Consider the following 22,841-nt stretch of genomic DNA (forward strand, 5'->3'; position numbering starts at 1 on the left):
GACTGACAGATCTGGCTTAGGGTTATGAAGCAGCTTGTTAAAAGAGGTGACCTGTACATCCGACATGAGTGCTGAAAAAGTGAGATCGTGATGGAAGGGAGAATATGCTTGGTGTTCGAGGTGCATGTGGGATAGGTGGTAATGTTAATGAAAGCTCTACTGAACAAACACCGGTTCGTCCTATCCAAAGAAAACTGACAACTTCTATTATTTGATGGACTACTTGACTCCCTTTCTTTGGCAGAGGCACTACGGTATGCCTTGTAGATGAGGGTCAGAAAGAGCATATACTCCAGTGGGTGGCAAGAGCTACTTCAAGTGGCCTCTCCACCTCTTTCTCTACCTCTTTCTCCACCTTAACATCACACACAGTGCAGTCTTCAGAGGTGGCACCCCAATTACTCTTTTTTCCCCCGAATCACAATTCTCCAACTGCCCAACTGACTGTGGGGAACTACAGATGGGCAAGTCTGCAGAGCTGTTCACACATTCTACTCCTTGGGCATCAGAGGTCTGCTCCAAAGATTGACAGATTCAAGAGGAGGAAAGCATCTGCACCGATGACCAAACATTTTCCCTGTTGGACCCGTGGCCGGACGAAGTAGGGTCGAAGAAGAATCCAGACCCTGGTCACCAGACGTTAACCACTGTGGGTGGAGGTGATCCTGATGATACTCAGATACTTGTCATGGTAGGAAGAGGAGGAGGGTGACTCTCAGAGTGAGGAGTGGGAGAGCATAGAGGATGACAATAAGGTTATAGATCCCACTTGGTGTGAACTCAGAGGTACACAAATGAGTAGATCAGCAGAGTAGGAGGAGGAGGAAGATGAGGTGGTTACGTTGTAGCTTCCCGCATAGACACAAAGTGATGCAGCCATGATAAGCACTGCATCCTAAGCCACAACTTTGGCTGTGGCCAGCAGCGGTTGTGGGTCTGCAGTTCACAGGAGTGTCAAGGGTTGCCTAGCCTGGTCCTTTTTTGAGACCGCAAAGGATGACCCAACACACGCTATCTGCTAACTTTGTAAAACAAGACTCAATAGAGGAAAAAATTCCAATAGTTTGACTACTACATGCAAGAATCGACACATGCGTGATCAACATGTGTTAGTCTGGGAATCTAACTGAGCTAAAATGTGGACTAGCGGGCCTTGCCAATCACAGGTCTACCCATCAATTGCTTCTACGGCTACTTCATCATCCATTACCTTGTCAAGTGTTCTCACACAGATTTCCAACTACAGGACCTTCACTTGTTTTTCCGCTACAGTCGGGGTCAGTGAGAGCCTGTTAGCTGTTATGGAAGTGGAGATGCCTGTTGTTTTTGTGTCACCGAGCAGAACAAATCTTTCCCAATCCACCATAACATCTACGCCTGCACCTCACTTACAGTCCAGCAGTTTGTTCTGCTCTCCCTACTCCACTCTCTCAGCACAGCAGCCAGCCCTCAGACCCACAGTTGTGGTCACATAAAAGATGTTTTCCTCCTATACATGCCAGAGCTTTAACATTGAACTCCACCATCTCCAATCTGTTGGCCACGGAATAGCTGCATTTCCACATGGTGTATAGAGACGGTTTCTGAGAACTGATGGCCATACCAGATTCTCAGTTGCCTTTACTTCTCTTAGAAAGCTGTGCCAGTGCTACACCAGCAACATCATCCATTCCCTGAAAAAATCTATGTCTGACAGTGACCATTTCACCACTGACACCAGGCTGAGCAAGCATGGCCAGGGGTGTTGCATCTCGCTTACTGGGTACTGAGTGACTGTAGTGGCTGTGGGGGCAGATGAGGAAAGTGCTACTCCACAAGTCTTGAAATCCCCAAGGCTTGAGGGAGAAACTTCTGTATCTAAGTATCTAATTCTTCCTCCATTGCTTCTGCCTCCTCCAGTTGTGCCCTCATCCATTCCAACAGTGCAAAATAGTCCCACCCACCTCCGTACTGTACAGCCAGTGCTCACCGCAATCAGGCAGTGTTTAAATTAATATGCGTTGGAGATCGCAGTCACACAGCTCAAAAGTTGTGGACAACTATCCAGACTGACTTTTAGCAATGGCTGTTTCCACTGAACCTGGAGCAAGGGAACCCCGTGTGCGATAACGGTGCAAATCTAGTGGCAAACCTGTGCCGTGGCAATCTCAGAAGCGGAAGGGATAACAATATCTTTAAGTTCCGCTCAGGTGAGTACAATTGGAGGGTGGATTACAGTGATTGAGGAGGGCTCATGGTACCAAACAAACTGTTAGTGCATGTGCAAGCCAGGCAACAAATGGAGGAGGATGACGAGGAAGAGGTGATGGGCACACAACAATCAGTAGATGAACAGAATTATGATCCTCTCACTGTTGTCTGTGGTTGGTAAGAAGGTACGGAGAAAGCAAGCTTGAGTATTACTCCACCACCAACACATTATGGACTTGGACCTCGTGGAAGCTCCTGACACATGGGTGCCTTCTTGCAGCACTACCTGCAACATGAGGCCCATATTGTTAAGATTAGAAATAGTGCTGACTACAGGGTTGCCAATGTGTTAAAATACGGGACAAGAGTAAATTTTGCCAGATGCTTTCCCCTTGTAAAGGGACACATGTATGCTGGAGTATCGAAATATGCTTGCAGACAATTTTAAGAGTGGCTTTCTCCAAGACAGCAGTGAGACACACAGTGTGCACCGCAATTCTACACTTCCAACTTTGGGAACATCGAGTCGTCAATGCAAAAACTTTATCAGCAGTGTAATTGGCAGAAGCAATTTCTGTGTGAGTTATTGCACACATTTTTAACACCGCTTTGTGCTCCAGCAGAACAGAGTACCTGTCTGACACATAGTGAACAACTGGAGAGGATGGCACAGGAGTTTCTCGAGGTCAATATTGATGACATCATGGCGGTTCGGACCCTTTTGAATTCTGGTCTTCGAAAAAGTAACCAACAAGTAAGTCCCTTAGTAGTGCAACAATCAAAATTTGTGACCACCGCTGTTACTTTTACAATTTGGCTATTTTTTCAGCACCTATTACTCCTCCTATTCCTCCTTCTTTTGCTTTCTCCTGAGTCATGACAAGTCCAATTTTTAGCAAATGGAGACTCTTATTCGGGTCTCCTTATTGTGTGTTGTAGTAGTGGAAAGTGTCTCAGAGTACCATTATACTATTTCTACTCTTTGGAAATTGATGCCACTTAGTGGTGTGTCAATATAGTAGATTAACGTGTGCACAACCAGATAAGGTGCATGGGTAGGTTCCCAAACCGTAATTCACAAATAATACAAAACCCAGCACTCAACTTTGTAGTGTGAGGAGACGGAAAAATTTATTATATCCCAAGACAGTAAACGTTTCGGTCACACAGAGGGACCTTCATCAGTAACTGAAAAGAGTACATAAACTCAATTACACAATTGGGATAACATAAATAAATAACACAAATTATAAATAAACAAAACCAAAGTATATACAAAACACATGCAATAACTTATGCATATGAGTATGGCAAAAGGAATATTGCATGAATAATATCGGTGCTGAAGAGTGACCTATATGGTGGCACAGTGATAGAAGAGTGGTGGAGGGTTACATACCGTATACTGGGATAGCGGGTAAAGTGGCTATATGGCCTGCCTGGGGGGTAGAACATGGAATATAGTGAAGGAACGAGTAAGGGTGGTACAAGAAGAGAAGGCACAAGCGAAAATGCATATGGACCTACCAAGAGTCTGCCTCCAATATCACATTGGAAACCGGAGGTTAGAAGAGAGACTACAGCCTAAAGGAAAAAATGCATGTCACGGACCCTGGTAAAGATACCGTCTATTCTGAGACAATAGTGGGTAAGGAATGGGTTAAATTGTTACCTATAGAATAGCTGTCATCGCGGTGTCCACCGCTGGATAGTGGGAGTGAGTGAGTGAGGGCCGGAAGGCTGTATTTATGGTAGAGGGCGGGAGAGGATCAGCTGATTTCGGTAGCGTGGTACATTACCGTCCAGTATGATGGGCGGAAGTGGGCGGAAATGATGTGCCAGTAGAGGCAAGTCACAATGGTGCCGGTATGCAGCCGCCATGTTGGAGGTGGCAGAAATGAAAGGAGACTATAGTGCGCATGTCTGAAACTGCCGATGTTGCACATAGGGTAAAACAAAAGTGCGATCATAGCAATAGCCCGCATAACAAAGGATATACAGGCAGTGACCTGCCAATGAGGGCTAGGCAAGCCACAAGGAGGCCAGTGTGTGGTCGCCATGTTGAAGGTGGCAGGAGCAGTTATAGTGCGCATGTCTGTGACAGCCGCATAGATACATGCCACTCCTAGGGACAGGAAAAATAGAATTGTACCAAAAGTGGCAGGTCTGTAATGCACACAGACATACCACTAAAGGGATTAGGTGCTGACTAACAACCCTGGCAGGCCAGTGATGGTGGTAAAATAATTGAGGGGACAGATGTTCTACCGCCATATATCCCGCTAAGACGTGTACCGTATATGTATGAGGGAATACATGAACAGGTCAATTATACAATAATAGACTCGTGTAGTGTAAGACAAAATGTTATCTGTACATATCAAGAAACCACAGCAAGGGGACGTGACTATCCAGAGCAAGGTGGTGGTCAGTGGGTGGAATGGTGCTCGTGATCCAGTGTGCTGATAACTCAATATAGTCGACTCTAGAGGAACAGAAAAGAGCAAATTAATAACAAGGCAGGGTAATATCAACATTTATCATACAAACGCCATGAGTTCATAATCACGGTTTAGACCTTTAGGAGCGAGGGTTTCTAAAGTGTGTATCCAGAAAGCCTCCTTCTTTTTAAGTAGAGTAATCCTGTCACCGCCGCGCCTTGGTGGCGGTACATAATCTATTACTTGGTATTTCAATTGGGAGACAGAATGTCCCCGTGAATGGAAATGATGTGGAATTGGAAGGAGTAAGTTCATGCAACGGATGGTAGATTTGTGCTTGGAAATTCTATCTCTGACTGATTGTGTAGTCTCCCCTACGTAAAGTAGACCGCATGGGCATTTGATGAGGTACACAATATAGGAGGATTCACAGGTAAAGAAGTTAGTGATATGAAATGTTTTGCCAGATCTGGGGTGTTGAAAAGTATTCCCTTTTTGTACATTGTTACATTGTGCGCAATGGAGGCACGGAAAGGTGCCTGTCTTTGTTCGTGCTAGGAAGGTCTGTTTACATTGGTCCTTAGATCCAATGTCAGTTTTTACCAGGTTATCCCTTAGATTACGGGGTCTCCTGAAGCACGGCAGGAATATTCCTTTTGCCATACTCATATGCATAAGTTATTGCGTATGTTTTGTATATACTTTGGTTTTGTTTATTTATAATTTGTGTTATTTATTTATGTTATCCCGATTGTGTAATTGAGTTTATGTACTCTTTTCAGTTACTGATGAAGGTCCCTCTGTGTGACCGAAACGTTTACTGTCTTGGGATATAATACATTTTTCCGTTTCTTCACACTACAAAGTTGAGTGCTGGGTTTTGTATTATTTGTGAATTACGGTTTGGGAACCTACCCATGCACCTTATCTGGTTGTGCACACGTTAATCTACTATATTGTCTCCCCATACGTGTGGCACACCTTTATGGCTATGACCTCTATTACCTTTTCGTATAATAATGAAGAGAGTTCTTCTATATTGGCACAGTTGTCATGATCTCTGCAGGCAGAGATCATAGCAAGCTTATAGAGGGACAAGCTCTCGGAAGATGGAACTATACTGACCATGAACTAAGCCTGCCGCGCAACTAGAAATAGCCAGGTAGCATTTCCTATTTATCGCTAGATGCCCAGCTCTGGCCTAAGACCTAAATAGCTAGCAGAGGGAAATATAAGACCTGGCTCACCTCTAGAGAAATATTCCAAAGAAGACAGTAGCCCCCCACATATAATGACGGTGAGTTCAGATGAAACAACAAACGCAGCAGGAAAATAGTCTTAGCAAATTTGAGGTCCGCTTACTAGATAGCAGAAGACAGATAGTATACTTTCATGGTCAGCAGAAAAACACTAACAAAACACCATCCAGAGATTACCTTAAACTCTGGCATTAACTCATAACGCCAGAGTAGCAATCCCTGATCAACGAGAGCTTTCCAGACACAGTAACAAAACTTCAGCTGTGAACTGGAACAAATAGGCAAAACAAAACATGGACAAAAGTCCAACTTATCTAGTAGTTGTCTAGAAGCAGGAACAAGCACTGAGAGGCATCAGATAACATTGTTGACCGGCAAGAAACCACCAGAGAAATGAGCTTAAATAGCGACACCCACTACTGATGGAACCAGGTGAAACAGGAAAGAGGATGACAAGTCCAATTCCACAAGCGGCCACCGGGGGAGCCCAGAATCCAAATTCACAACAGTACCCCCCCCTCAAGGAGGGGGCACCGAACCCTCACCAGATCCACCAGGGCGACCAGGACGAGCCCTATGGAAGGCACGAACAAGATCAGAAGCATGAACATCAGATGCATTGACCCAAGAATTATCCTCCTGGCCGTAACCCTTCCAGTTGACCAGATACTGGAGTTTCCGTCTGGAAACACGAGAGTCCAAAATTTTCTCCACAACGTACTCCAACTCACCCTCAACCAACACCGGAGCAGGAGGCTCAACTGAAGGTACAACAGGTACCTCATACCTGCGCAATAACGACCGATGAAAAACGTTATGAATGGAAAAGGACGCAGGGAGGTCCAAACGGAAAGAAACAGGATTAAGAATCTCCAATATTCTATAAGGGCCGATGAACCGAGGTTTAAACTTAGGAGAAGAGACCCTCATAGGGACAAAACGAGAAGACAACCACACTAAATCTCCAACACAAAGCCGAGAACCAACACGACGATGACGGTTGGCAAAACGCTGAGTCTTCTCCTGGGACAACTTCAAATTGTCCATAACCTGCCCCCAGATGTGATGCAATCTCTCCACCACCGCATCCACTCCAGGACAATCCGAGGATTCCACCTGACCGGAGGAAAATCGAGGGTGAAACCCCGAATTACAGAAAAACGGGGACACCAAGGTGGAAGAACTGGCCCGATTATTGAGGGCGAACTCTGCCAATGGCAAAAAAGCAACCCAATCATCCTGGTCAGCAGAGACAAAACACCTCAGATATGTCTCAAGGGTCTGATTAGTCCGCTCGGTCTGGCCATTAGTCTGAGGGTGAAAAGCAGATGAAAAAGACAAATCTATGCCCATCCTAGCACAGAATGCCCGCCAAAATCTAGACACAAATTGGGTACCTCTGTCAGAAACAATATTCTCAGGAATACCGTGCAATCGGACAACATTCTGAAAAAACAGAGGAACCAACTCAGAAGAAGAAGGCAACTTGGGCAGAGGAACCAAATGGACCATTTTAGAGAAACGGTCACAGACCACCCAGATGACAGACATCTTCTGGGAAACAGGCAGATCTGAAATAAAATCCATCGAGATGTGTGTCCAAGGCCTCTTAGGAATAGGCAAGGGCAACAGCAGTCCGCTAGCCCGAGAACTACAAGACTTGGCCCGAGCACAAACGTCACATGACTGCACAAAGACTCGCACATCTCGTGACAGGGAAGGCCACCAGAAGGATCTTGCCACCAAATCCCTGGTACCAAAAATTCCGGGATGACCTGCCAATGCAGAAGAATGTACCTCAGAGATGACTCTGCTGGTCCAATCATCCGGAACAAACAGTCTATCAGGCGGACAACGATCCGGTCTATCCGCCTGAAACTCTTGCAAGGACCGCCGCAGATCAGGAGAAACGGCCGACAAAATTACTCCCTCCCTAAGGATACCTGTGGGTTCAGAATTACCAGGAGAGTCCGGGTCAAAACTCCTAGAAAGGGCATCTGCCTTAACATTCTTAGAACCCGGTAGGTATGACACCACAAAATTAAAGCGAGAAAAAAATAAAGACCAGCGCGCCTGTCTAGGATTCAGGCGTCTGGCAGTCTCAAGATAAATCAAATTTTTGTGGTCAGTCAATACCACCACCTGATGTCTAGCCCCCTCGAGCCAATGGCGCCACTCCTCAAACGCCCACTTCATGGCCAAAAGCTCCCGATTCCCAACATCATAATTCCGCTCTGCGGGCGAAAATTTGCGAGAAAAGAAGGCACAAGGCCTAATGACGGAGCAGTCGGAACCTTTCTGCGACAACACTGCCCCAGCTCCGATCTCCGAAGCGTCAACCTCAACCTGAAAAGGCAGATTCACATCAGGCTGACGCAACACAGGGGCAGAGGCAAAACGGCGCTTAAGCTCCTGAAAGGCCTCTACAGCATGAGGGGACCAATTAGCAACATCAGCGCCTTGTCTGGTCAAATCAGTCAGTGGTTTAACGACATCCGAAAAACCAGCAATAAATCGGCGGTAAAAGTTGGCAAAGCCCAAAAATCTCTGAAGACCCTTAAGAGAGGAGGGCTGAGTCCAGTCACAAATAGCTTGCACCTTGACGGGATCCATCTCAATGGAAGAGGGAGAAAAAATATACCCCAAAAAGGAAATTTTCTGGACCCCAAAAACGCACTTAGACCCCTTCACACATAAAGAATTAGACCGCAGAACCTGAAAAACTCTCCTGACCTGCTGGACATGAGAGTCCCAGTCATCAGAAAAAATCAGAATATCATCCAGATATATTATCATAAATTTATCCAGAAAATCGCGGAAAATATCATGCATAAAAGACTGGAAAACTGAAGGGGCATTAGAAAGACCAAAAGGCATGACCAAATACTCAAAGTGGCCCTCGGGCGTATTAAATGCGGTCTTCCACTCATCCCCCTGCCTGATCCGCACCAAATTATACGCCCCACGAAGATCAATTTTAGAGAACCACTTAGCACCCTCTATACGAGCAAACAAATCAGTAAGCAATGGCAATGGGTATTGATACTTAACAGTGATCTTATTCAGAAGCCGATAATCAATACATGGTCTCAAAGAGCCGTCTTTTTTTGAGACAAAGAAAAACCCAGCTCCCAAGGGAGAAGAAGATGGACGAATATGTCCCTTTTCCAAAGACTCCTTTATATATTCTCGCATAGCAGCATGTTCCGGCACAGACAAATTAAACAAACGACCCTTTGGATATTTACAACCCGGTATCAAATCTATGGCACAATCGCACTCACGGTGCGGAGGTAACGACCCAAGCTTGGGTTCGTCAAAGACGTCTTGATAATCAGAGAGGAACTCAGGGACTTCAGAGGGAATGGACGACGAAATAGAAACCAAAGGTACGTCCCCATGAATACCCTTACATCCCCAGCTCAACACAGACATTGCTCTCCAGTCCAAGACTGGGTTGTGAGACTGCAACCATGGCAATCCCAGTACCAAATCGTCATGTAAATTATACAGCACCAGGAAACGAATAATCTCCTGGTGATCCGGATTGATACGCATGGTTACTTGTGTCCAGTATTGTGGTTTATTATTAGCCAATGGGGTGGAGTCAATCCCCTTCAGAGGAATAAGAGTCTCCAAAGGCTCTAAATCAAAACCACAACGATTGGCAAAGGACCAATCCATAAGACTCAGAGCGGCGCCAGAGTCAACATAGGCGTCCGTGGCAATGGATGACAAAGAGCAAATCAGGGTTACAGACAAAATAAACTTAGACTGAATGGTGCCAATGGAAACAGACTTATCAAGCTTCTTTGTACGCCTAGAGCATGCTGATATAACATGAGTAGAATCCCCACAATAGAAACACAATCCATTCTTCCGTCTAAAATTCTGTCGCTCGCTCCTGGACAGAATTCTATCACACTGCATACTTTCTGGCGTCTTTTCCATAGACACCGCCAGATGGTGCACCGGTTTGCGCTCCCGCAGACGCCTATCAATCTGAATAGCCATTGTCATGGACTCATTCAGACCTGCAGGCAAAGGGAACCCCACCATAACATCCTTAACGGCATCAGAGAGACCTTCTCTGAAAGTTGCCGCCAAGGCGCACTCATTCCACTGAGTAAGCACAGACCATTTACGGAATTTTTGGCAGAAAACTTCAGCTTCGTCTTGCCCCTGAGATAGTGCCATCAAAGTTTTTTCTGCCTGAAGTTCCAAATGAGGTTCCTCATAAAGCAAGCCCAAGGCCAGAAAAAACGCATCCACATCGCGTAACGCAGGATCCCCTGCTGGCAATGAGAAGGCCCAATCTTGAGGGTCACCCCTGAGCAAGGAAATCACAATCCTAACCTGCTGAGCAGGGTCTCCAGCTGAACGAGACTTCAGGGACAAATAAAGCTTACAATTATTTCGGAAATTCTGGAAGCTAGCTCTATTCCCTGTGAAGAACTCCGGCAAAGGAATTCTCGGTTCAGATACCGGAGCATGTACCACAAAATCTTGTAAATTTTGTACTTTCGTGATGAGATTATTCAAACCCGCAGTTACACTCTGGAGATCCATTATTGTCAGGTGCACACAGAGCATACAGAGATTAGGAGGAGAGAGAGAAAAAAGACTGCAGCAAGGCAGACTGGAGGAAAAAAAAAAAAAAAATTCCAGCAGACTTCTTATAACTCTCCTTTCTCAACCTGGGTCTTTAACACTTTATGGGCCGGTCAAACTGTCATGATCTCTGCAGGCAGAGATCATAGCAAGCTTATAGAGGGACAAGCTCTCGGAAGATGGAACTATACTGACCATGAACTAAGCCTGCCGCGCAACTAGAAATAGCCAGGTAGCATTTCCTATTTATCGCTAGATGCCCAGCTCTGGCCTAAGACCTAAATAGCTAGCAGAGGGAAATATAAGACCTGGCTCACCTCTAGAGAAATATTCCAAAGAAGACAGTAGCCCCCCACATATAATGACGGTGAGTTCAGATGAAACAACAAACGCAGCAGGAAAATAGTCTTAGCAAATTTGAGGTCCGCTTACTAGATAGCAGAAGACAGATAGTATACTTTCATGGTCAGCAGAAAAACACTAACAAAACACCATCCAGAGATTACCTTAAACTCTGGCATTAACTCATAACGCCAGAGTAGCAATCCCTGATCAACGAGAGCTTTCCAGACACAGTAACAAAACTTCAGCTGTGAACTGGAACAAATAGGCAAAACAAAACATGGACAAAAGTCCAACTTATCTAGTAGTTGTCTAGAAGCAGGAACAAGCACTGAGAGGCATCAGATAACATTGTTGACCGGCAAGAAACCACCAGAGAAATGAGCTTAAATAGCGACACCCACTACTGATGGAACCAGGTGAAACAGGAAAGAGGATGACAAGTCCAATTCCACAAGCGGCCACCGGGGGAGCCCAGAATCCAAATTCACAACACACAGTCCACCCTGTCGAGTGATTTCTTAAAAATACCTCCACGTGAGACATGAGGACGTGACCTTGAACGAGCACTTAGGCACCAAGTCAACATAGAACTGCACTGCGCCACCTTCTCCGAATACCTCCGAGTTAAGATGATCCCCAGAGAACTCCGAGTCCCCCTTCGTCCGACCCTGTTTAGTGACTGTTCTGATTTTTGTCTGAGGTTTGAGCAGATACTTAATAAATGTTCGTTTGATCTGATAACACTTACCCTAGAACATCTTCAGAAAGCCATTGTAACCAACGCGGCCAAAATCAAGAGTATTGAGACCCAACTCACCGCCACGGGCACCGCAGAAGAATTAATCGCCTTGAGGACCCAGATCCAGGAACGTGTCGACCTGCATAAAAGAGATACTGAGAATCGTAAACGCAGTAAGTTCTCCCATGACATGACGGATTACGAGACTAGTCAAGTATACCGATGGCACGACAACTCGACATTCAGACGTCAATCTACACGCAACCAAAGATCCTCTATGGACTATTCTACCTCAGGCTCAGATCCAGGGAGGAACGCCCCCCCTCCACCTCGGGCCTTTTTTTAGGACAACAACGCCGTTTTCCAAAAAGAAAACCCGACGGAGCACCTCCAAGAACGGACACCACGTATCAAATGCGGATCACGAGATCCAAGGTACAGAATCATTGGTGGTGAATATTTCTTCTAGATCCTTGGGGGTTGCGGAACTTGGGGTATTACAGAAAGGCTTGTCCTTTTGTCCCTCCTATCAGTGCAAAACTTTTGACTTGGAGATGGATCTTCAACATTTCTTCCGCTTATTGAGACTTAAAGCTCATTTTGCCTCCTTTCCCATCACCCCCACAACTCCCTGCACCAACCCTATGTCTATCATGTCATTAGGCCTTTGTGATAAAAGCTCTTTTCGCCCACCCCAGGGCTCCCACACTGTGGAGACATTTATTGGCTTTATCCAGGATTCATTTCACACCATACGTGATGACATAGAGAAAGGTAGATTACACTATCCCTCTAACCTTTCTCCTGTAGAACACCAGGCACTGATGAGACTACAGAGAGATCCTAACCTGGTCATTAAACCAGCAGACAAGGGGGGGTGCTCTTGTTGTAATGGACAAGTTACAGTACATAGCGGAAATCCATCGTCATCTAAATGATACTTCCATTTATGACCGACTCTTGAGAGACCCCTCTACAGAGATTAGGGGCAAAATAGAAAATATCATAACTAAATATTCACACTTGGGGACCATTGACCCCAAGACTAGTGACTTCCTTAGAAAGAAGAACCCAATCACACCGGTATTTTACACCCTACCAAAAATACACAAGGATTTGTCTAATGCCTGGGAAGGCTGATTTTGGCCTCCACGGACTCTATCCTCTCCCCACTCTCACGATACCTCGAAAAAATCCTGACACCAATTACTCAAATATCACTATCGTTTATTTTGGATACAGGGGAATTTCTGCAATGCATTAGGAATCTCCATAGGGTACCCCCCAGTACCCTCTTGGTAACACTGGATATCAAGGACCTGTACACGTCCATCCCTCATCTCAATGGCATAAATGCGGTACACCAGTCCCTTACCACCGCAGGCCTTGACACGGATCAGATCAATCTTTGCGTGGAGTTATTTACTGTTGTATTATACAATAATTTTTTTCTCTTTCAGGATTCCTTTTACTTGCAGACACGGGGGACCGCAATGGGCTCCAATGTAGCACCCCTGTACGCTAATACGTATATGGCATTATTTGAGAATTCCATAATCTACAAACACCCTTTGTTTATCAATCATGTGTCATTGTGGAAACGAAACATAGATGATGTCTTCTGCGTTTGGGGTGGCTCATTGGAGTCCTTGCAGGAGTTCTTCCTCTTCCTCAATCAGGCTTGGCCGGGTATCAAATTTACCATTAACCATGATCAAAACGCCATTAACTTCCTAAATACTATGGTACTCAAGGATTTAGAGGGTTTACTGACTACTGATCTCTATTCCAAGCCAACTGACAGGAACAGCCTGTTACATTATCAAAGCTTTCACCCTCCATCCACCAAACGCTCAATTCCCATATCACAATACCAACGGGTCAAACGCATAGTCCCGGATGAGACACTCTGTGAGGAACGACTCCAGAGCATGACCACAAAATTACTAAAGAGGGGTTACCCCCCCACGATCTTGGCAGAATCCAGGGACCCCCCACTCAGAGTGTCCAAGAGGGCCCCAGGTAAGCGTATTCCCTTTGTGCACTCATATCACCCCTTTTCCTTTATCCTTCACACGACCATTAGGAGACACTGGCATCTCCTGTCTACTGCCCATCCTGACATACCCGAATTTAAGGAGCCATTCCGGCCGTGCTTCAGGAGACCCCCTAATCTAAGGGATAACCTGGTAAAAGCTGACATTGGATCTAAGGACCAATGTAAACAGACCTTCCTAGCACGAACAAAGACAGGCACCTTTTCGTGCCTCCATTGTGCACAATGTAACAATGTACAAAAAGGGAATACTTCTCAACACCCCAGATATGGCAAAACATTTCACATCAACAACTTCTTTACCTGTGAATCCTCCTATATTGTGTACCTCATCAAATGCCCATGTGAGCTACTTTACATAGGGGAGACTACACAATCAGTCAGAGATAGAATTTCCAAGCACAAATCTACCATCCGTTGCATGAACTTACTCCTTCCAATTCCACATCATTTCCATTCACGGAGACATTCTGTCTCCCAATTGAAATTCCAAGTAATAGATCATGTACCGCCACCAAGGCGCGGCGGTGACAGGATTACTCTACTTAAAAAGAAGGAGGCTGTCTGGATACACACTTTAGAAACCCTCGCTCCCAAAGGTCTAAACCGTGATTATGAACTCATGGCGTTTGTATGATAAATGTTGATATTACCCTGCCTTGTTATTAATTTGCTCTTTTCTGTTCCTCTAGAGTCGACTATATTGAGTTATCAGCACACCGGATCACGAGCACCATTCCACCCACTGGCCATCACCTTGCTCTGGATAGTCACGTCACCCTGCTGTGGTTTCTTGATATGTACAGATAACATTTTGTCTTACACTGCACGAGTCTATTATTGTATAATTGACCTGTTCATGTATTCCCTCATACATATACGGTACACGTCTTAGCGGGATATATGGCGGTAGAACATCTACCCATTGTGACTTGCCTCTACTGGCACATCATTTCCGCCCACTTCCGCCCATCACACTGGATGGTAATGTACCACGCTACCGAAATCAGCTGATCCTCTCCCGCCCTCTACCATAAATATAGCCTCCTGGCCCTCACTCACTCACTACCACTATCCAGCGGTGGACACCGCGATGACAGCTATTCTATAGGTAACAATTTAACCCATTCCTTACCCACTATTGTCTCAGAATAGACGGTATCTTTACCAGGGTCCGTGACATGCATTTTTTCCTTTAGGCTGTAGTCTCTCTTCTAACCTCCGGTTTCCAATGTGATATTGGAGGCAGACTCTTGGTAGGTCCATATGCATTTTCGCTTGTGCCTTCTCTTCTTGTACCACCCTTACTCATTCCTTCACTATATTCCATGTTCTACCCCCCAGGCAGGCCATATAGCCACTTTACCCGCTATCCCAGTATACGGTATGTAACCCTCCACCACTCTTCTATCACTGTGCCACCATATAGGTCACTCTTCAGCACCGATATTATTCATGCAATATTCCTTTTGCCATACTCATATGCATAAGTTATTGCATATGTTTTGTATATACTTTGGTTTTGTTTATTTACAATTTGTGTTATTTATTTATGTTATCCCGATTGTGTAATTGAGTTTATGTACTCTTTTCAGATACTGATGAAGGTCCCTTTGTGTGACCGAAACGTTTACGGTCTTGGGATATAATAAATTTTTCCGTTTCCTCACACTACAAAGTTGAGTGCTGGGTTTTGTATTACTTAGTGGTGTGTGTCAATAATTTTATTAAATGTGGAGACTCCAAGTTGTTTCTCCATCTGGTGTGCTGTCTGTAGTGGAAGGGGTCTCAAAGCACCAGGCCTACACCTATCACTCATCCACCTCTTACTGATCAATTTGTAAGCTAGAAATGCTGGGCCAAGCTCTATCCTATTCATCCATGATGCGCCATAATAAAATTACTCCTGTGGGTCAATTGATGTCACTTTTCCTGGTGTCTGACCATATATTTTGAAAATGTTTGGACTCCAGGTTGGGTCTCCTTAATGTGTGTTACCTGTAATAGGCGGGCTCCCAGACCGGCAGGCCTGCACTTACTTTCAGTCAACTACCTGTGTTACTATCCTTAAATGTTTCTAACAATAGGAGTCTACAAAGCTGATATTTGTGTCACCTGAGTGTGGCTGAACAGAATAGCAGTTTGAGCTGTTGCATGAGATGATCCCAGGGATCCCAGCACAGCAGGCTTACACCAATCCCTCACCCATCTCTTAATTTTTATTTAAATTCAGATGAAAGTGCTGGCCCAGACCCTATCTCATGCATGGCCCTGATTCCTGTGCCATTATACAATTTCTAATGGGGGTCAATTGATGCCACTTTTCCTGCTGTCTGGCTAAAATATTTGGACTCCAAGTTGGGTCTCCTACATGTGTGTTGCCTGAATTTGGCAGGGCTTTCAGAGCATCAGGCCTACACCTGTCACACATCCACCTGTTACTGATCAATGTTTAAGCTAGAAATGCTGGTCCAAACCCTGTCCAATGCATTCATGCTGCACAATTATACTATTTGTACTCTGGGTCAATTGATGCCACTTTTCCCGGTGTCTGCCCCTAATTTGAGTTGTTTTGGCAGCTTTTGCCCCCCCCCCCAAAGGTGTTGTCTATGCATTTTGTTTTGCTTCCCATTGAATTCAATGGGATTTGGATACATTCGTCATACATCGGGAAGTTCGCTGAGCCTAACCGAACCTAACCTTAAAAGGTTCGCTCATCTCTGGTCAAGAACTAAAGGAAACGTCTGACCTCTGTAATTGCAAACAAAGGATTATGTACTAAATATTAAGTTCTGTTTTTATTGAATCAAATACCTATTTCATGCAATAAAATGCAAATCAATTCTGTTAAAATCATACAATGTGATTTTCTGTTTTTTATTTTTAGATTCTTTCACAGGTAAAGTGTACCTATGATAAAAATTACAGACCTCTCCATTCTTTGTAGGTGGTAAAACTTGCAAAATCGGCAATGTATCAAATACTTATGTTCCCCACAGTATAGAATCAATTATTGTACTTGGTTTGTATGTACCACATAGTGCTATTGTTTGTCTGTGCTTGTTATTTAGAAAATAGCCTCAATCTTTATGTCACTATAAACATCAACACTTTAATTTCTTTACCTAACCTCCCCTACCTTATAGACCAGGGACTACTAGAGCATAAGGGAGAGTCATTTTTGACCGAGGGTGCCAATCATACATTAGGGTGCCAACTTCAGCGGTCAGTCAGGGTATTCTTTCCTTGTTGAAGGTTTTTTAGGAGATGATAGGATATAAAGAAGCATATAATTTTGATTAAGATCAAAAGGGTAATTTAGCAACACGTGTACATGATTCCCTTTATAAAACAAGACTTTATTTAGAAAACAAATGAAATGCACCCAATTAACCCCTGTGCATAATGACTTTATGTCTACAGTTAATTAGCAATACACGCGGTCTATTCTGCCTTTTTGAGGTACAATGAACAAAAATCAGCATTTTTTTTTTATGTTGTTCCGTGTGTGGTAAAATTGATAAGGCAACTTTATACTTCAGGTCAGTATGATTACAGCGATAACACATATATATCATTTTTCTTATGTTTTGGTGCTTTTACACAATAAAACCTACAGTATTTGATAGAAGAAATAATTATTTTTGCATTGCTTTATTCTGAGAGCTATAACTTTTTTATTTTTCTGCTGATGGAGCTGTATGGTGGCTTGTTTTTTTTGTGGGACAAGATGACGTTTTCAGCTATACCATTTTCATTTAAATTCATCTTTTTGATCTATTTTATTACACTTTTTGTATGGCAGCATGATGATTCTGGATGCAATGATACCAAACATGCATACTTTATTTTTTTCATAAAAAATATTTATTTATGGGTACATTATATATAAATATAATTTTGTAATTTAAAAAAAAAAATACTTTTACACTTTTTTTGTCCTTTTTTTTTAACTTTGCCCCAGTATGCAACTTTCACTTTTTTAGTCTGATCACCTGTAAGGGCTGTCCCACACGTCCAGATAATTCCGGTACCGGAATAAATCGGTACCAGAGTTATCCGTGTCCGTGTGCCTGGGAACTCACGTAGGCCATACGTGCGGCACACGTGTGCCGCCCGTATGGCGAGTGGGTACCACACGGAGCGTGTGGTACCCACGCGTCTGGTCCCCTGCATCTGGTGCTTAAGCTGCGACTCATATGTTCCCTGCAGCAGCGTTTGCTGCAGAGAAAATATGAATAATAGTGTTTAAAATAAAGATCTATGTGTCCGCCGCCCTCCCCCCCCCCGCTGTTCAGAAAATACTTACCCGCCTCCCTCGCTGCTTCCTGGTCTGGCCGCGGCTTCTAGTGTATGCGGTCACGTGGGGCCGATCATTTACAGTCATGAATATGTGGCTCCACCTCCCATAGGGGCGGAGCCGACTATTCATGATTGTAAATGATCGGCCCCACGTGATCGCATACAGTGGAAGCCGCGGCCAGACCAGGAAGGCGCAACAGCCAACGAGGGAGCGGGTGAGTATTTTCAGAACAGCGGGGGGGCGCACAGGGGGTGGGGGGGCGGCGGACACATAGATCTTTATTTTAAACACTATTATTCATATTTTCTCTGCAGCAAACGCTGCTGCAGGAAACATATGAATCGCGGCTTCAGCACCAGTGGGGGGGACAGCGCTTACTGTAGCGCTGTCTCCGGCACGCCACACGGACCCCAGACGGAGAATGTCCGTGTGAGGTCCGTGTTTTACACGGACCCATTGACTCTATTGGGTCCGTGTAATCCGTGCGCTCCCACGAACACTGACATGTCTCCGTTTTTGGCACACGGAGACACGGTCTGCAAAAAATCAATGACATCTGAACAGATGGGTCTACGTGTGTCAATGTCTCCGGTACGTGAGGAAACTGTCACCTCACGTACCGGAGCCACTGACGTGTGAAACCGGCCTAAAGCATAGCAAAGCAAGAGCATTGCTATGCTTTTCGAACTGTCAGCGCTGCACTGACAGACAAGCTTGCTACATTATGCCCTGTACATGGTGTAATAAGTTTGCTAGCTCTGGTGACCCGGATGTCGTCATGAGTCACGACATTGGGTCACCATGGCAATGATCGGCCCCTCGCGATAGCATCACTGGAGCGCCGATCAGAAGGGCTTAAAGTGCCGGAGGGGCTTATTTGTTCAAACCATTCAAATATTATGAAATAATTTCTAGGTTTCTGTTGCGTTTGGCGGGCATGTCAAAACTACTCACGGGGACGCATCCGCATACAACGCATGTCCCTGCATACACAATGTTAAATATAGGTATGCAACACGCATGTGGATCTATATGGATCTTAAGGAAAGAAGTACGCAGGCCTACGCTGCGCACAGAAATGCTAATGTGAAACCGGCCCACCCTGCTGCAGATAACCCAGGATTTCAGGTCAAGATGAAACTGATACTGCACAGGATCACTGTGGCGGGCACTTGGTTTTACCATACTTTTCCTTTAATGCAATTTACAACTTGACTCCAGTATAATATATCAGTTATATCTTGTATAAACTATGAATGTAATATAACAATCCCAAATACTCTTTACTGTCTTGCTCACTTCAAAGCTGTTCTTTTTTGCCTCCACAAATAGCTTTTGCAATAAAGGTTTTTTTCCCTGTCAGTAAATTAATGTCCTCGGCTACAGGTTATTATAAAGAAACAAACTGCTCTGTACTCAGCTTCCCCATGTCCATCGGGCAAATCCTTGTAATTATCCTATTCTGAGAGTGCAAAAAAATGATCTAATGACCAAGAAAGTCGACAAAAACTGGCGAGAGTCGATCTATCCGCAATTCAGTAGTAGAGATGAGTGGATCTTTTGATATTCAAATTTGCCCCCAAAATTTGATACAAGGCGAATACATTTGTGTGAATCTCAATACTGGAAAGTTTGTAATTGCTTGGAAAATACACAAGGGGGAAGAGAGAGAGGTAGGGAGCCCTGCTGACCATAAGAAATTACACTCTACACGAGAGAGAGAAAGGGAGTCAGAGAAAGAGAGAGAACCCTGAGTTAATACCCTACAGGAGAGAAAGAGGACCTGCTCGCCATAAATGGTTACACTTTACAGGAATGAAATAGAGAGGTTCCGCTGAACATAAAAGCTTACACTCACCAGGAGTGAGATAGAGAAAGTGAGGACCCCACGGACCATAAGTGCTTACACTCTACAGGAGTGAGATAGAGGACCTCAGTGACCATAACAGCTAACACTGTACACGAGAGATCGAGTGATAACCCCAATAACCATAAGAGCTTACACTCTTTAGAAGAGATACACTTATCCATTGACTATGGAGATGGATAAATAGGCCGGGGTCACACTTGCGAGTGTGATGCGAGAAACTCGCATGAGTTTCTCGCATCAATACCCGGCACTGCCGCCAGCACTAGGGACCGGAGTGTGCGGCGGCACAGAAATACATGTAGCCGCATGCTCCGGTCTGAGTGCCAGCGGCAGTGCTGGTTATTGATGCGCGAGTTTCTCGCATCACACTCACAAGTGTGACCCCGGCCTTAATCTGCTGCACACACTGCGCTCCATTGGGAACCACTGATCTGTGATGGCTCAGGTACTGACCACCACAGTACAAAGTATGATAATCCGTAAGCATACCTCCCCACTTTTAAAGAACAAAAAGAGGGACACATGATGTGTAGCGTGCTGTGGCAAATGTTGGCCATGCCCATGGCCACACCCCTATCCACGCCCATTTACCATTTCTTTCTCCCTTGACAGGAGGAGATGTCAGGGGGGCGCTGGGAGTGAGGGAAATTCAGCAGATGCCCAAGACTGCAGGGTGTAGACTCAAATCCAGTCATGTCCGCTGTATCTGGGACAGTTGGCACTAGAGATGAGTGGATGGATTCACGGGTCTCTGGTCCAGCATCCAGGTCAGTGCTACCTGCTGACTGGGTGCAATGCAGCAGATCTCTAACCTTCCGGTGTCCCTACTGCAGCGTTTGATTAGTCCGGGCAGTGCAATGTGATCAGTGCATCCTGCTAGGAGTTTGTATGTTCTCCCCGTGTTTGTGCGGGTTTCCTCTGGGAACTCCGGCTTCCTCCCACATTCCAAAGACATACTGATAGGGTATTTAGATTGTAAGCCCCATCGGGGACAGTGATGATAATGTGTGCAACCTGTAAAGCGCTGCGGAATATGTTAGCGCTATATAAAAAAAATAAAGCTAAAAAAAGAGATCCTGCTCATCTGTAGATCGGACCAGTGGATTTATTTTTTGTTCATTCATTCACAGTCATAGCAGCCAACAATTTCTCATCCCTATGTAGCTTCACTAAAAGACATCAGGCTTTTTTGTGTCGGTAAGGCCGTTTTCACACATTGCAGAAATATTGTGTTTTTTGTTTTCTGCAGATGTACGCACCAATCTACACAATAACAATCTTCTCCCCCTTTTTTGGTGTGTTTCTGGTGCAGATGTGCAGCCACGTTTTTACTGTGTTTTTTATAATACAGAAAAGCTTTGATACTGTACTTAAAAAAGTAACTGCAGTTTTTTTACATGCTTTTTTTAGGCTCCACATAGAAAACAAGAGAGAAACAAAAGCACCAAAAGTGCACAGTTCAGCAGCTTCCTTAGACGCTCAGGGTGTGCAGTTTTCATGAAATCACATCCACTTTGCTTCGACAGTTAAACACAGCAGAATTTTTGTGCAAAAAAACAGCATAAAACACACATCATTTACCCTACATCTAAATTTCCACGCAAAGTGGATTCCATGAAATTTCCACCCACTGTGGTCTGAAGATGTGGCTGAACTCTACGGTTTTGGTGCATTTTTTCTCTATAGGGTTCTACTGGAAAAAAAACAAAAAACGCATGAAGAAGAAAAAAACGTTGTTGCATTTTTAAGTGCAGAATAAACTTTTTCTGTAGTATTAAAAAAGCGTTAAGAACTCTGCTTCTATCTGCACCATAATCGCATCAAATGAACGGGAAAGAATGTGAAAGAAACACAGCAAACACGCAATAATCGGAGAAGATTACACGCCCACAGCCTTACATATTTATTACATTTTTTATGGGTTTAATAGAGAAAAATATCAATCACGCCAATTTTTTTTTTACGTCATTTACCAATTCCCATAAATAATCTGATCATTGTGTTGTGCTGGTTGTTATGATTACAGGGACACCAAATATGTCCAATTCTGTTTTTATTTGTGATGTTCATTATTAAAAAAAAAAAAAAACATTAAAAATGACATTATTTTATCCATTATTACTGTTTTTCATTATTATTTTTTAGGAATTTTATAGGATGAAAAAAATCTGTTATTCTCCCTCTAGAGTACAAATACATACATTGTACATTGCTGTGTAATTCTATCAGTATAATCTGCCTATGCAGCCAGATCCTGCAATACAGATCAAGTACACATAATTCTCCCAACAACCACATCAGAGCTTGTGACTTGGTAGGTTAATCGCCTGCCTGTATTGATAAGATTGTGGGTTTGAGACTGGGACACTCACGAGCACAAAAATTACACTTTTGTAATTGCTTATTATTATTTTTACTACTTTTAAAGAACAGAAAAAATGTTTTCTTCATCTCAGTGTACATGCACCATAGAAATATATTGCTATATACACAATGGATTTTATTGACATGTGTAATATGCTTCTGGATTCATTGCCTGCAACAGAGGTCAAGATTAATAAGTTCTCCCATCCACATCATTGTGGGTAGTGGCTCCTGGATAGAGCAACAGCCTGCAAACACAGAGGTGCAAGTTTGTGTCCTGTGGAGACCTTGTCACAGGAGGGGAAAAAAAATGTAATAATTTAATTTATGCAGAGAGCAACCCCACCCCTGAGGAGGAGCTACTCAGCAATGAAAACTCTAGCAAAAGAAGAGAGGTGAGTATAAAAGCTGTGATGTGGATGGGATGGTTGGGAGCTATGTGTAAGGTGTAGTGATGAGCGAATATACTCGTTACTCGAGATTTCTCGAGCACGCTCTGGTGACCTCCCGAGTATTTTTTTAGTGCTCGGAGATTTAGTTTTCATCACGGCAGCTGAATGATTTACATCTGTTAGCCAGCATAAGCACTAAAAAATTCTCGGGAGGTCACCAGAGCGTGCTCGAGAAATCTCGAGTAACGAGTATATTCGCTCAGCACTAGTC

The sequence above is a fragment of the Ranitomeya variabilis genome, chromosome 5 (genome assembly GCF_051348905.1).
Source record: "Ranitomeya variabilis isolate aRanVar5 chromosome 5, aRanVar5.hap1, whole genome shotgun sequence".
Classification (NCBI taxonomy): domain Eukaryota; kingdom Metazoa; phylum Chordata; class Amphibia; order Anura; family Dendrobatidae; genus Ranitomeya; species Ranitomeya variabilis.